Source organism: Muntiacus reevesi, chromosome 12, assembly GCF_963930625.1.
Source record: "Muntiacus reevesi chromosome 12, mMunRee1.1, whole genome shotgun sequence".
Taxonomy (NCBI): domain Eukaryota; kingdom Metazoa; phylum Chordata; class Mammalia; order Artiodactyla; family Cervidae; genus Muntiacus; species Muntiacus reevesi.
In genome coordinates this window covers 78,820,516-78,837,298 of record NC_089260.1, presented here as the reverse complement: position 1 = coordinate 78,837,298, position 16,783 = coordinate 78,820,516, and positions in this window count along the sequence as shown.

The window sequence follows — 16,783 nt, the reverse complement described above, 5'->3', positions numbered from 1 at the left end:
ACCTATTTACATGGAAGGTATGGAGATGCAAATATAAAGAATGAACTTGTGCACACAGTGGGGGAAGGAGAGGGTAGGACAAACTGATAAAGCAGCATTAACCTATATACACAGTCATGTGTATAATAGAAAACTAGTAGGAAGCTGCTGTGTAACACAGGGAACCCAGCTTGGTGCTCTGTGACAACCTAAAGGGGTGGGACGGGAGAGGGGAGGGAGACTCAAGAGGAAAGGGGTGTGTGTGTGTGTGTGTGTGTGTGTGTGTGTATAAAATTATGACTGATTCATGTTGTTGTGAAGCAGAAATCAGCACAGCATCATAGGGAAATTTTCCTCCAATTAAAAAAAAATGATAATAGAGAGGACTTCCAGTTCAAGATGGCAAAGTAGAAGGACATACGCTCATCTCCTCCTGTGAGAACACCAAAATTGCAACTATTGAACAACCATTAACAGGAGGATGCTGGAACCCAACAAAAAAAAGAGAGAGAGAGAGAGAGAGACCCCACGTCCAAAAACAAAGAAACTGCAGTGAGACAGTAAGAGGGGCACAACCACGGTAAAATCAAATCCTATACCTGCTGGGTGGGTGACCCACAAACTTGACAACAATAATACCAAAGAAATTCTCATACTGTTGTGAAGGTTCTGAACCCACATCAGGCTTCCCAGGCTGGGGATCCAACAAAGGGTAGGAATCCCCAGGGAATCTGACTTTGAAAGCCGGCTGAATTTGATTATAGGATTTCCACAGGACTAGGGGAAACAGAGACTCCAGTCTTGGAGGCACAAACAAAACCTTTGTGCACCAAGACCCAGAGGAAAGGAGTAGTGACCTCACAGGATACTGAACCATTACCACCTGCTAGTGTTGGGGGGCCTCCTGTGGAGGCATTGGTTGGCAGGGGCTCACCACAGGGACAGGGCACTGGCAACAGCAGGCCAGGAAGGTCCCCCTTGGCATAAATCCTCTTGGGATTCACCATTAACCCTATCAGAGAGCCTGTAAACCCCAGGGATGGGTCTCCTCATACCATACAATGAACCCAAACCAGGAGGAAATTCAACCCCACACACCAGCAGAAAATTGGATTAAAGTTTTACTGAGCAAGGTCCTGCCCACCAGTCCCGCCTACCCGGAAACTTACACAAGCCTCTTAGCCTTCTCCATCAGAGGGCAGACAGAGAAAGCAAGAAGAAGAACAATGGCAAAGTGCTAAAACAAAAACCAAATGACAGAAAGTTAATCAGGTTGAAAAAGCCGAAAGTTGTGTCCCAGATGAAGAGACAAGATAAAACCCGAGAAAAACAATGAAATGAAGTGGAGATAGCAAACTTCCAGAAAAAGAATTCAGAGTAATGAGAGTGAAAATAATCCAGGATCTTGGAAAAACAATGAAGAAAATGCAAGAAATGTTTAGCAACGACCTAGAAGAACTAAGGAACAAACAAACATAGGTGAACAATACACTAGAAGGAATCAACAGCAGAATAATTGAGGCAGAAGAATAGATAAATGACCTGGAGAACAGAATGGTGGAAATCACTGCCACAGAACAGTTTATAGAAAAAAGAATGAAAAGAAATGAAGTCACCCTGAGAGATCTCTGGGACAGTATTAAAAGCACTAACATTTGCATTTTAGGGGTCCCAGAAGGAAAAGAGAGAGGAAAAAGCACCTTAGAAAATATTTGAAGAGATAACTGAAAACTTCCCTAACATGGGAAAGGAAATAGCCAACCAAGTCCAGGAAGCACAGAAAGTCCCAGGCAAGATAAATTCAAGGGGGAACACACCAAGACACATAGTAATCAAACTGACAAAAATTAAAGACAAAGATAAACTATTAAAAACAACAAGAGAAAAATAAATAACTTACCAGGAAACTCCCATCAGGCTATCAGAATCATTTCTCAACAGAAACTCTACAAGCCAGAAGGGAATGGCACCATGTATTTAAAGTGATGAAAGGGAAAAACATACAACCAAAAATACTCTGCCCAGCAAGACTATCATTCAGATTTTATGGAGAAATCAAAAGCTCTCTAGACAAGGAAAAGTTAAGAGAATTCAGCACCACCAAACCAGCTTTACAACAAATGCTAAAGGAACTTCTCTAAGCAGGAAACACAAGAGAATGAAAAGAACTACAGAAAATAAACCAAAAACAATTAAGAAAATGGTAATAGAACCACACATACCAATAATTACCTTAAATGTAAATGGATTAAATTCACCAAAGGAAAGACATAGACTGGCTGGGTGGATGAAAACATGTGCATGTATGCTCTGCCACTTAACACTGCTTGACCCCTCAAACTGCATGTAATTATTTTATATTGCCACATTAATAATATTCCAATTATGGCTTGCAATTGTAATTATCTTTTGTTTTTTGTCTGGCTATTTTCTGTAAAAATCAATAAGCATCTTTTACTATTGTGATTATGTAACTATTATTCCCTTAATACCATTGTATCACGATTGGTCAACAGAAGAATAATAGAACTCTATATCACCAAAACTATATGATTTAATAGAAAAGGCTACAATCACTTTTTAAAATCCAGATGCACATCAGAATTATCTTGAAATATATTGAAAAATGTAAATGCCCAGGTACTGCTTTCTTTTTCTCCAGAGCTCCAGATAAATTTCTAATGAGCAGTAGTGTTTAAAAACAAGTGAGCTATATGATGATCCTTTACTTTTAACTAGTTTGTTTCACTTTTTTTATTTCATATTCAGTGCTCCCATTACATTTATTTTATGTTTTCCAATTTCTCCATCTTTTTTTTATGTTATTTCTCAAGCCTTTCTCAAGTATAGTAGAAAAGCTTTTGTATACATATGTATAAATAATATGCATAATGTGTGCATTTTAGAAAACTTATGAATCTTTGACCAACTAAAAAATTTATGAAATTTATTTTGATTCCACTTGTTTGACTTAGATTTCTATTTTAAAAAAATAAATATGCAACAAGCAGCAAAGGTTTATTGTATAGCCAGGGAACTACAGTCAATATCTTGTAACAACCTTTCAGTTCAGTTCGGTTCAGTTGCTCGCATCGTCTCATTCTGATGGCGGAGTCTTGGTTCCAGGGTGATGCACAGAACAGCATCACCCTTACTACTTACAGTCCCCGAGGACACGAGTCAGCACCACACAACTCCAAAGGCATTGCATGTGCCTGGGCTTGAGTGGAACCACAGTTCTCTTGAGGGGGAGAAAAGCAATCAAATAGAAAACATGAATTCACAAGATAATATTTCACAAGATAATAAAAACGTGCTTTAATGTTGCTCCCACTCATATTGTGGTTAGGAATCCTTCATGAAATGCATTATCCCATTAGTCCTCAATCTCTGTAGATCAGAAGTACTGTCATCTCTATGATGGTGAGAAATCTTATAGGAAACAGACAAGGTCCTGCATTGCTGAGAGACCTCATAGCTTTTAGATTAATCTTTCTCAGGGCTGATAATACAATTAATGTATTCAGGAAGTGACTCTTTATTTTAATAAGAAAAATATTGGCTCCTTGAATTAATAATACTTATTGGCTTTTTGCATGACTTTGAGGCCCATTCTTGGAACTACTATCCTGAAAAATGATAATTATAAAAAGGTAACTGAATTTACTCTCTAAAGCATTCATTTATCCATTCATTTAGTCAATAAACTTTCAAGGACACGATGCCAAGTTCTACAGTGGTGCAGAGTATGTAAAGATGAAAAGTTATAGTCCCTTAATTCAGTGGCTAGTCATGCAAGTCAATCCTTACAACAGTAGCAACAAATAATGCCAGATGTTTCTGAGCACTTACCATAGTCCAGGCACTGTGCCAAGTGCCTTCTCTGTAGTTTGTAATCTTTCCCACAGCCAATGAGGTAGATATTATTAATAATACCATTTTACAGATGAGTAAACTGAGCCCTGAGAAGGGAAAAAGTAGAAGCAGTGACAGACTTTATTCTCTTGGGCTCCAAAATCACTGTGGATGGTGACTGCAGCCATGCAATTAAAAGATTCTTGCCACTTGGAAGAAAAGCTATGACAAATTTAGACAGGTATTAAAAAGAGACATCACTTTGCTGGCAAAGGTCCATCTAGTCAAAGCTATAGTTTTTCCAGTAGTCAGGTATGGATGTGAGAGTTGGTCCATTAAAAACACTAAGCATCAAAGAACTGATGCTTTTGAACTCTGGTGTTGGAGAAGACTCTTGAGAGTCCCTTGGACTGCAAGGAGATCCAACCAATCAATCCTAAAGGAAATCAACCCTGAATATTCATTGGAAGGACTGATGCTAAAGGTATAACTCCAATTCTTTGGCCAGCTTTTGCAAAGAGCCACCTCACTGGAAAAGACTTCAATGCTGGGGAAAATTGAAGGCAAAAGGAGAAGGAGGCAGCAGAGGATGAGATGGTAAGGTATCACGATATGACTTTGAGCAAACTCCAGTACATAGTGTAGGACAGAAGAGCCTCATATGCTCCAGTCCATGGGGTCACAAAGAGTCAGATAGGACTTAGCAACTTAACAAAAACAACAAACTGAGGCTCCCATTATTTTAGTGACTTTTCCAGTTAGATATGGAGCTGAGAACCAAGCTCAGGCAGTCTGACCCCATAACACATTCTTTTAGCTCTGTAACTCATACTTCATATGCACTATTCATAGCATATGGAGAAAGTTTGGTGGTTGCCCAAGGGAAGAGGCTGTACGATATCCATGAAGGAATTAGGTAAGCATCACAGGGGAGAGAGGATCTAGGCTGAGACCTAATGGACTTGTAATACTTGTTCAGGCTAAATAGCTTGCAAAGAGTATCCCAAGTGCATGCATCAGGGAATGCATGCAGCAAGCACAAAGCAGGGAGAGAAGCTTGGTACATTCTATGATGGAGAGCTAGATCCCAGGAGCTTGGGCACTGAGCAAAGACTGGAATGGAAGACAAGGTCAGTGAGGAAGGCAGGATCTGAATACCATGCCTTATTATATAAGGTATCTATGAGCAGCAAGTGGCGATGGTGCTGGAGTGGCGAGCGGCCGAGAGGAGACACCCCATGTCCAAGGTAAGAGAAACCCCAGGAAGATGGTAGGTGCTAAGAGAGGGAATCAGAGGGCAGACAGACTGAAACCACAATCACAGAAGACTAACCAATCTAATCACATGGACCACAAACTTGTCTAATTCAATGAAACTAAGCCATGCCACCCAAGACAGACGGGTCATGGTGGAGAGTTCTGACAAAATGTGGTTCACTGGAGAAGGGAATGACAAACCACTTCAGTATTCTTGCCTTGAGAATCCCATGAACAGTATGAAAAGGCAAAAAGATAGGACACTGAAAGATGAGCTGCCCAGGTCGCTAGGTGTCCAGTATGCTACTGCAGATCAGTGGAGAAATAACTCCAGAAAGAATGAAGGGATGGAGCCAAAGCAAAAATAACACCCAGTTGTGGATGTGACTGGTGATAGAAGCAAGATCCAATTCTGTAAAGAGCAGTATTGCATAGGAACCTGGAATGTTAGGTCCATGAATTGGAAGAGGTCAAACAGGAGATGGCAAGAGTGAACATTGACATTTTAGGAATCAGTGAACTAAAATGGACTGGAATGGGTGAATTTAACTCAAATGACCATTATATCTGCTATTGTGGGCAAGAATCCCTTAGAAGAAATGGAGTAGCCATCATAGTCAGCAAAAGAGCAGTACTTGGATGCAATCTCAAAAAAGACAGAATGATCTCTGTTCATTTCCAAGGCAAACCATTCAATATCACGGTAATCCAAGTCTACGTCCTGACTAGTCATGCTGAAGAAGCTGAAGGTGAATGGTTCTATGAAGACCTACAAGATCGTTTAGAACTAACACCCAAAAAAGATGTCCTTTTCATTATAGGGGACTTGAATGCAAAAGTAGGAAGAAAATAAAACACCCAGAGTAACAGGCAAATTAGGCCTTGGAGTACATAATGAAGCAGGGCAAAGGCTAATAGAGTTCTGCCAAGAGAACGCACTGGTCATAGCAAACACCCTCTTCCAAGAAAACAAGAGAAGACTCTACACATGGACATCACCAGATGACCAACACTGAAATCAGATTGATTATATTCTTTGCAGCCAAAGATGGAGAAGTTTTGTACAGTCAGCAAAAACAAGATTGGGAGCTGACTGTGGCTCAGATCATGAACTCCTTATTGCCAAATTCAGACTTAAATTGAAGAGAGTGGTGAAAAACACTAGACCATTCAGCTATGACCTAAATCAAATCCCTTATGACTATACAGTGGAAGTGAGAAATAGATTTAAGGGACTAGATCTGATAGACAGAGTGCCTGATGAACTATGGATGGAGGTTCATGACATTATACAGGAGACAGGGATTAAGATGATCCCCCAGAAAAAGAAATGCAAAAAGGCAAAATGGTTGCCTGAGGAGGCCTTACAAATAGCTGTGAAAAGAAGAGAAGTGAAAAGCAAAGGAGAAAAGGAAAGATATACCCATTTGAATGCAGATTTCCAAATAATAGCAAGGACAGATAAGAAAGCCTTCCTCAAAGCCAGATCTGAAAGGGACACGTGTACCCCAATGTTCATCACAGCACTGTTTATAATAGTCAGGACATGGAAGCAACCTAGATGCCCATCAGCAGACAAATGGATAAGGAAGCTGTGGTACATATACACCATGGAATATTACTCAGCCATTAAAAAGAATTCATTTGAATCAGTTCTAATGAGATAGATGAAACAGGAGCCCATTATACAAAGTGAAGTAAGCCAGAAAGATAAAGACCAATACAGCATACTAACGCATATATATGGAATTTAGAAAGATGGTAATGATAACCCTATATGCAAAACAGAAAAGGAGACAGAGATGTACAGAACAGACTTTTGGACTCTGTGGGAGAAGGCGGGGGTGGGATGTTTTGAGAGAACAGCATCGAAATATGTATATTATCAAGGGTGAAACAGATCATCAGCCCAGGCTGGATGCATGAGACAAGTGCTCAGGGCTGGTGCACTGGGAAGACCCGGAGGGATGGGATGGGGAGGGAGGTTGGAGGGGGGATCGGGATGGGGAATACATGTAAATCCATGGCTGATTCACGTCAATATATGGCAAAACCCACTACAATATTGTAAAGTAATTAGCCTCCAACTAATAAAAATAAATGGAAAAAAAAGAAAGAAATCCTTCCTCAGTGATCAGTGCAAAGAAATAGAGGAAAACAATAGAATGGGAAAGACTAGAGATCTCTTCAAGAAAATTAGACATACAAAGGGAACATTTCATGCGTAGATGAGCTCAATAAAGGACAGAAATGGTATGGATCTAACAGAAGCAGAAGACATTAAGAAGAGGTGGCAAGAATACACAGAAGAACTGTACAAAAAAGATCTTCATGGCCCAAATAATCACAATGGTGTGATCGTTCACCTAGAGCCAGACATCCTGGAATGTGAAGTCAAGTGGGCCTTAGGAAGCATCACTACAAACAAAGCTAGCAGAGGTGATGGAACTCCAGTTGAGCTATTTCAAATCCTAAAAGATGATGCTGTGAAAGTGCTGTACTCAATATGCTAGCAAATCTGGAAAACTCAGCAGTGGCCACAGGACTGGAAAAGGTCAAATTTCATTCTAATTCCAAAGAAAGGCAATGCCAAAGAATGCTCAAACTACTGCACAATTGCACTCATCTCACACGCTAATAACGTAATGCTCAAAATTCTCCAAGCCAGGCTACAGCAATATGTGAACTGTGAACTTCCAGATGTTCAAGCTGGTTTTAGAAAAGGCAGAGGAATCAAAGATCAGATTGCCAACATCTGCTGGATCATTGAAAAAGCAAGAGAGTTCCAGAAAAGCATCTATTTCTGCTTTATTGACTATGCCAAAGCCTTTGACTGTGTGGATCACAATAAACTGTGGGAAATTCTGAAAGAGATGAGAATACTAGACCACCTGAACTGCCTCTTGAGAAATCTGTAGGCAGGTCAGGAAGCAACAGTTCAAAGTGGACATGGAACAACAGACTGGTTCCAAATAGGAAAAGGAGTACGTCTAGACTGTATATTGTCACCCTGCTTATTTAACTTATATGCAGAGTACATCATGAGAAACGCTGGGCTACAAGAACCACAAGCTGGAATCAAGACTGCCGGGGAGAAATATCAATAACCTCAGATACACAGGTGAGACACCACCCTTATGGTAGAAAGCAAAGAGAAACTAAAGAACCTCCTGATGAAAGTGAAAGAGGAGAGTGAAAAATTTGGCTTAAAATTCAACATTCAGAAAACTAAGATCATGGTATCCGGTCCCATCACTTCATGGGAAATAGATGGGTAAACAGTGGAAACAGTGGCTGACTTTTTTGGTGGGGGCACCAAAATCACTGCAGATGGTGACTGCAGCCATGAAGTTAAAAGACAGTTACTTCTTGGAAGCAAAGTTTTGACCAACCTAGAGAGCATATTAAAAAGCAGAGACAACACTTTACCAACAAAGGTCCATCTAGTCAAGGCTATTGTTTTTCCACTAGTCATGTATGGATGTCAGAGTTGGACTATAAAGAAAGTTGAATGCAAAGAATTGATGCTTTTGAACTGCGGTGTTGGAGAAGACCCTTGAGAGTCCCTTGGACTGCAAGGAGATCTAACCAGTCCATCATAAAGGAGAACATTTGAAGTGTTCATTGAAGTGTTCATTGAAGTGTTTATTGAGTATTCATTGGAAGGACTGATGCTGAAGCTGAAACTCCAATACTTTGGCCATCTGATGCAAAGAGTTGACTCATTTGAAAAGACCCTGATGCTGGGAAAGATTGAGGGCAGGAGTTGAGGGGGATGACAGAGGATGAGATGGTTGGATGGCATCACCGACTCAATGGACATGGGTTTGGGTAGACTCCAAGAGTTGGTGATGGACAGGGAGGCCTGGCATGCTGTGGTCCATGGGGTTGCAAAGAGTCGGACACGACTGAGTGAACTGAACAGAACTGATGTAACTATCCAGTTATGAAACAAATCTGTCATTTAATTTTGTCTGACAAGTCATAGCTCTTACTGCCTGATTAACATCAGAATGAACTTACCCTTAGATTGTTGGGGTCTAGTCAAATTGGTAAATAGGCTAATTTTACTGCTATTGTTTAATGCCAAAGGTCTCTTTGCAGAAAGATTTTAATATCATGTTTATTTTGGTTTCATTTGAAATCATAAGGGAGATTTTAAATGTTACAAATTATCTATGGAATCTAAGTTAATCAGTTTAGATTCACAAATTTGAATACATCAAGTTGTATCCTTACTCCACATAATCACAAATGTGTGTAAATGTAATTGATCTCAAAAGACTAGGGGAAAATGGGCCAATATTTTAATAGTTACCTATAAATCCTGGAGAAGTTTTATATAGTTTCTAAATTTTCCATAGTGAAAGCATATCACTTTCAGGAGTACAGAAAGAAATTTTTGCAGAGTGGAAACCAGATATTTTAAAATTCAGTGTAATGCACACACATAGTTCAAAAGTCAAATTTGTCTGAAAGGACTAATAATGAAAATAATACTCTGTTCTTCACTCCCACCCTGTCTTAATTCCCCAAAATCAGTCCACTAACTCTATAACTTGTTTATTCTTTAGCTACATCAAAATTCTGTATTTCTTCTATGATTCTACAGTAAATGTGAGTTTATATACAATGTCTGAATTTGTCCATTTTAGATATTCAAGTTGCTGCTATAAGATTCAGCTCACTTATATCACCTCACATCTATCTCCCCCAATTTCCCTGTGTAATTATAACACATATTTGTTTCTCTATTTTTTGGCTATCTTTGAAATTTTAGGCAGTAAACATACACCAAATATAGTCAGTCTCTTAACATCCCCTTGGGTTTAAAGAGAACACTGGTGCTCTTATACTCATCTTTAGCTCTGCAGTCTTCCTTTTCTGGCATTCCAATCGTAGAGCATTCCAGGTGATAACATTTACATTTGGTTCTATAATTAAAATTACATCTTCCATGCTTTCTCTACCAGTATTTTTTTAAAATTTGTAAACTAATAAGAACGTTTTACATCATTGTGACTTTGTAAGCATTATTCACGGAGGAGTCAAGTGGTATTCTGTGAAGTTAACTTTCTCCTTATACTTGTTTTTGTTTCTTCTAATTCTCACAGCATTTTTTTAATTTTTTTTAAATTTTATTTTATTAGTTGGAGGCCAATTACTTCACAACATTTCAGTGGGATTTGTCATACATTAACACGAATCAGCCATAGAGTTACACGTATTCCCCATCCCGATCCCCCCTCCCACCTCCCTCTCCACCCGACTCCTCTGGGTCCTCCCAGTGCACCAGGCCTGAGCACTCGTCTCATGCATCTCACCTATTTTTAAATTTTCCATGACAACAGATATTCTACAACGTCTCCTTTTGTCCCAGGAGACCTCTCCCCCAGAGCCACCTGTCTCCTGTTTTACCTGGACTGTACGTTCTGCGGGTACAGTGGACAGTTTGACTGATTCCCCAAATCCATTCCATCACAGACAATGACTGAGGAGACAGTCATGTCCCCTCATTAGACTGAGGAGACATCCTCAGTGAGGATGTTCCAAACACCATTCCTAAAGTTCCAGCAGTCTACAACACTTCCAGTTTCCTCCTCTACTTTATTGATTACACCAACACATATCACTTTATAGCATAGTTGCTTTTCATTTCTTCACCTGAATGTAAGCTCCATGAAGGCAGGAAAGCTCTTTATTTTCTGTTTTTCCCCATATATTTCATATATTATCATATTCTTCATATATTTCATATTTTCATATATTTTCATACACTTTCACATTTTCATATATTTCATATTTTTCATATACTTTCATATATTTCATATTTTTCATATACTTTCATATTTTTCATATTTTTCATATATTTCAAACATTTCATATTTTTCATATATTTCCTATTTTTCATATACTTTCATATTATTCATATATTTCATATTTTTCATATATTTCATATTTTTCATATTTTTCATATACTTTCATAATTTTCATACACTTTCATATTATTCATATATTTCATATTTTTCATATACTTTCATATTTTTCATATATTTCATATATTTCAAACATTTCATATTTTTCATATATTTCCTATTTTTCATATACTTTCATATTATTCATATATTTCATATTTTTCATATACTTTCATATTTTTCATATACTTTCATATTTTTCATATTTTTCATATATTTCATATATTTCAAACATTTCATATTTTTCATATATTTCCTATTTTTCATATACTTTCATATTATTCATATATTTCATATTTTTCATATACTTTCATATTTTTCATATATTTCATATACTTTCATATTTTGCATATACTTTCATATTATTCATATATTTCATATTTTTCATACATTTCATATTTTTCATATATTTCATATTTTTCATATACTTTCATAATTTTCATACACTTTCATATTATTCATATATTTCATATTTTTCATATACTTTCATATTTTTCATATACTTTCATATTTTCATATATTTCATATTTTTCATATACTTTCATAGTATTCATATTTTTCATATACTTTCATATTATTCATATATTTCATATTTTTCATACACTTTCATATTTTTCATAATTTTCATATGCTTTCATATTATTCATATATCTCATATTTTTCATACACTTTCTTATTTTTCATATTTTTCATATACTTTCATATATTTCATATTTTTCATATTTTTCATATATTTCATGTTTTCCATACACTTTCATTTTATTCATATATTTCATATACTTTCATATTTTTCATATACTTCCATATATTTCTTATATGTCATATATATTAATATATTTCATATATTTTCATATTTTATGTACTCTGTCTTCTTTGGTTTACTTGCCAGCTTTATTGGGATGCATACTGGATACCTTTCTGAGAGGTCACTTTTTCTAGACCCTCGAATGTCTTAAAAAGTTTTCATGTATCCCTTCATTGATATCTTGGGTAGGTTGGGACTATAGGTTGAAAATTTTAATGTCTCCGAATTTTGAAAACAACAGTCAAATTACCTATTACCATCCACTACTAATTGACGGGATGTTTGAGTGATCTGGTTTTACTCTGAAAAATAGCACTGACACATCTAGCAAGTAAAAATATAGGATATACAACTAAGTTTGCATTTCAGATAAACAAGGAAATTCTAGAAACATACTTATTCTAAAAAATTACTTATTGTCTATTTGAATTCCAATGTTAACTAGCTGTCCTATATTTTATGTTAACACTATTGGGACATTTTTAGGATATTCTTTTTATCCTTAACATTCTGAAATTTCACAGTATTTCTGGTTGTGAGTCTTTAAAAGAAAAAAAGTCTTTATATTAGTGCTTGAGCCCCAAGAAAGAGGGTATGATTATTATTGACATAATAATGTTTAAATAATGAGTCTTTATTGCTTCCAGGCTCTGGCTGTCTATCAGCTTGAGTCTGGGGAACAGGAACAAGAAAAAAAAATGTAAAAAGTTTCATCAGTCTTAGGATTTGAAAATCTTTAGAGTAATTATCACAGTGGAAGCATGAGATGACTATAACCTATTTCATACAGAGCCTGGTTATCTAGTAGAGTTGTCTGGTTTCAAACCTTGCCACCCAACTGGTATTTCATACAAGTATCAGTGAGCAACCAACATTCAGGCTGAAGAGCCTTGTTTTGTAAGAGTGAATATTCTGGACACATCCCAGATTTACCATGTAATTGCTCCACAGTGAACACAACATAGATGTCTCCAAAGGAGAAAATTATTTGCTTGTGAGATGCATATTTCCTGTGGTTATCTCTGAGTGAACTAGCCAAAAAGTAAGTGAAGAGGTGAGAGACAAGAAGTAGCCACTTTGCAAAGGAGTGATAAAATCAACCAAGGTAAAACTGGTTTAAAGAAATTCGGAGAACTATAGAGTTGAGAGAGAAATTTTTTAAACTGACTTTAGAGTCAGTTATCTAGGTCAGCCCACCTTTTATAGGTGACACTACCCAGGCTAACAGAGCGGAAGAGACTTGCCCAGAGTCACCGAACCAGACTAGACCAGTTCCCGGTTCCCAGTCCAGTGTTTACTCCCTATCATTGCTGCTGTGGGTTGGGACCTATTGCACAACAGCCCTATTTAATCATCCTGACAGCAATCCTGAGAATGATAAACTTTCTCTGCAACAATCTGACTCAACTCAGGGTAGCAGCTTCACCAAATGCCCCATTAAAATGCAGTCAACTCCAAGGGGAGGTGAAAAAAAAGGAAGGGGGTGGTGGTCCAGAGGGCTTGGAAAAGTTTTTCGTAACCAAAAATATTGCCAACACCCACATACCTGTGTGCCTGAAATTAACCACTGAAAATGTCTGCTGTAAGGCAAATAATCATCTTTAACATTTTGCTTGGATCTTTGTAGAGGCTCCTTAACAAAGAAGAAGGTCTTAATGATATGACACCAGACAAATACATTGTGATTGAACATGGCAGAATGACTAGACAGTGGTCTGAAATGTATTAGGACCCATCAGGTACAAATAGCAGCAGGTGCCTACTTTACCATCATCATTTCACATCAGAACAAAGCAACAGATTGCTCTAATCATTTCCCTGTCATCAGATTTCACTTTTGGTGTCTGATGTCACGGTAAGGTACTTTAGTAGACCTAGTTTCCCTGATTACTTGAATAATTCACATTTTGATTCTGAATATGGGATGTTTTCAGCAGAACAAAGGCCCTTTAAATGGCAATTGCGATTTCAGCATTGAGACTCAGTTTGTCTGGACTCAAACTTCAAAATGTAGTTCCCACAACTTTAAGGTCATTTGCTTTCTTCTTTTTGTGGTCAAAAAGTTAAGCAAGATGAAGATCGAAAGATAACCATTTGTTTTTGTTAATGAAGAGGTAGTTTTTTTTTTTTTTTTTTAATATTATTTTATTAGTTGGAGGCCAATCACTTCACAACATTTCAGTGGGTTTTGTCATACATTGACATGAATCAGCCATATAGTTACACGTATTCCCCATCCCGATCCCCCCTCCCACCTCCCTCTCCACCCGACTCCTCAGGGTCCTCCCAGTGCACCAGGCCCGAGCACTTGACTCATGCATCCCACCTGGGCTGGTGGTCTGTTTCACCATAGATAATATACATGCTGTTCTTTCAAAACATCCCACCCTCACGTTCTCCCCCAGAGTTCAAAAGTCTGTTCTGTACTTCTGTGTCTCTTTTTCTGTTTTGCATATAGGGTTATCGCTACCATCTATCTAAATTCCGTATATATGTGTTAGTATACTGTAATGTTCTTTATCTTTCTGGTTTACTTCACTCTGTATAATGGGCTCCAGTTTCATCCATCTCATTAGAACTGATTCAAATGAATTCTTTTTAACGGCTGAGTAATATTCCATGGTGTATATGTACCACAGCTAACCAGAGCTGGTGTAATGATGGTTAGGAGGCCAAGGGCAGATTGCCATGCCTTGCTAAAAAACAAATGCAGGTGGAAAGGTGGAGAAAAATTAATGCAGATAATCTTTTAAGAAGGTTGACTAGGACCAAAAAGAGAAAGTCTTTTATTGAAATATTTGGATGGATATTGATTGATTGGTTGATTTTAAAGGGCATAGGGGAGACATGAGCATTTCTATTACCTGGGGAGGGGGGGTGGTGTGTGGGGAGTCAGGTCCTTAGCTTCTCCATGCAAATATTGCAGAAATGTTAATATAACTGTAAACAAAGAGTCTGTCCAAGGTCATCCAGCCAACTGACCAAAGCATCAGAATTAAAATCCTGGCCCCTCAACAGCTTGCTTTCTTGGGCACATGAGGTCTCTCCATTTTGCAACTGTTTTTTTATTTCAGTGGGTCATGGGAGGATGAAGGTGGTCATTTCTGTATCACTGTATTTGTAAAGAGCTATAAGGTCCACTTGGGCAGGGAAGGGATAAGGAGAATAAATACTTGATTAAGTTAACATTTTCCATTTGCCAGACACCAGGCTAAGTGCTTTACCTAAATAAGTTATGCAACCTTCACAGCAACATATGAAGCAGATTAAGTTAATATCTTTTCACAGACAAAGAAATTGTGGCTCGAAGAGATTTAGTAATTCACCTGAAATCACACCAGCAAAAGCCAAATAAAAAAAGTGGGGGTTTTAACCAGTAGATTATCCCATCTCTCATATGCTGTTTCAAATCCTGAAAGATGATGCTGTGAAAGTGCTGCACTCAATATGCCAGCAAATTTGGAAAGTTCAACAGTAGCCACAGGACTGGAAAAGGTCAGTTTTCATTCCAATCCCAAAGAAAGGCAATGCCAAAGAATGCTCATACTACTACACAATTAGTGATATTTTTAAATATCACAATTCATTTTTTCTAGGTACAGTCACATTTTTGTCCTGTTTTATTTCCAGAAAATGCTGTGAGACAACTGAGAACGTCAACTCCATTTGAGAATAGGGACAATGAAACATATTCTCTCTCTCCCCCCTGCTCCCACTTCTCTCTCATACACACACATACACACACCATTAGGGAGGAAAGCCCATTAGAATGGAAATAATAGAGCCTAGATAGCTCAGTGGCCGAATTTGCCACAGAGCTGCCAGGACCCTTAAGAGAAGAGATTCAGTCCTCTGCTGTTTTTAGCCAGCAGCACCTGGTGTCCAGGGTAAAGGATATAAACCCATTCCATCAAAATGCCAGAATGTATGCCCGCAAGCAGCTTTATCGGAAGACCAGGCGAGAGGACTCATAAATAATAACTAGGAAAACTATTTCCAAGTGGAACAAACTTAAAATAATAAACGCAGCAGATCTTGACTACTACTAGGATCCTTTACTCTCCCCAGTGAACTACAATGAGTCTCTTGGCATCATAGGGCTCTGTGCTGAGATGAGAATTTGCAATTAGCATTAAGAATAAAAGAGTAAGTACAAATTGGCCCATATAGCCTTGATTCTTAACATACCACTTAAAAGACAGTATCCATCAGTCACAAAAAAGAGTCTCTGTGCAAAGGTCAGCCTAGGTATGGTTTGTTTGTAATTTTGTGCAAGAGCTATGTCTTACTCATCGTTGCATCCCCAGCACCCAGCATAATGTCTGGTACATTGTTAGTACCCAATAAGTTTTTTTTAGTGATTAGTGAATATTAGCCAGGATATAATGATGCCATGTCTGCCACTTTGCTCCAGTTCTCTAAAACCAAGGAATATATTTAGGATTATGTTAATCAAATATACTTAGTTGGATGAAGGTAACACTGGATTGACATCAAACAGCTCTAGCCTGAATTTCCTAGGGAATTGCCTCAGTTTTTAACTTACATGGTTTGTAGCATTCTGATTTAATGGAAGCAATTCCATTATTAATGGGTGAGTTTCTAGATCAGCTTGTAAAATTCAGTCAGTTAGTTCAGTCAATCAGTCATGTCCAGCTCTTTGCAGCACCATGGACTGCAGCATGCCAAGCCTCCCAGTCCATCACCAACTCCCAGAGCTTGCTCAAACTCAAGCCCATAGAGTCGGTGATGCCATCCAACCATCTCATTCTCTGTCATCCCCTTCTCCTGTTGCCTTCAATTTTTCCCAGCAGCAGGGTCTTTTCAAATAAGTCAGTTCTTTGCATCAGGTGACCAAAGAATTGGAGTTTCAGCTTCAACATCACTCCTTCCAATGAATATTCAGGACTGA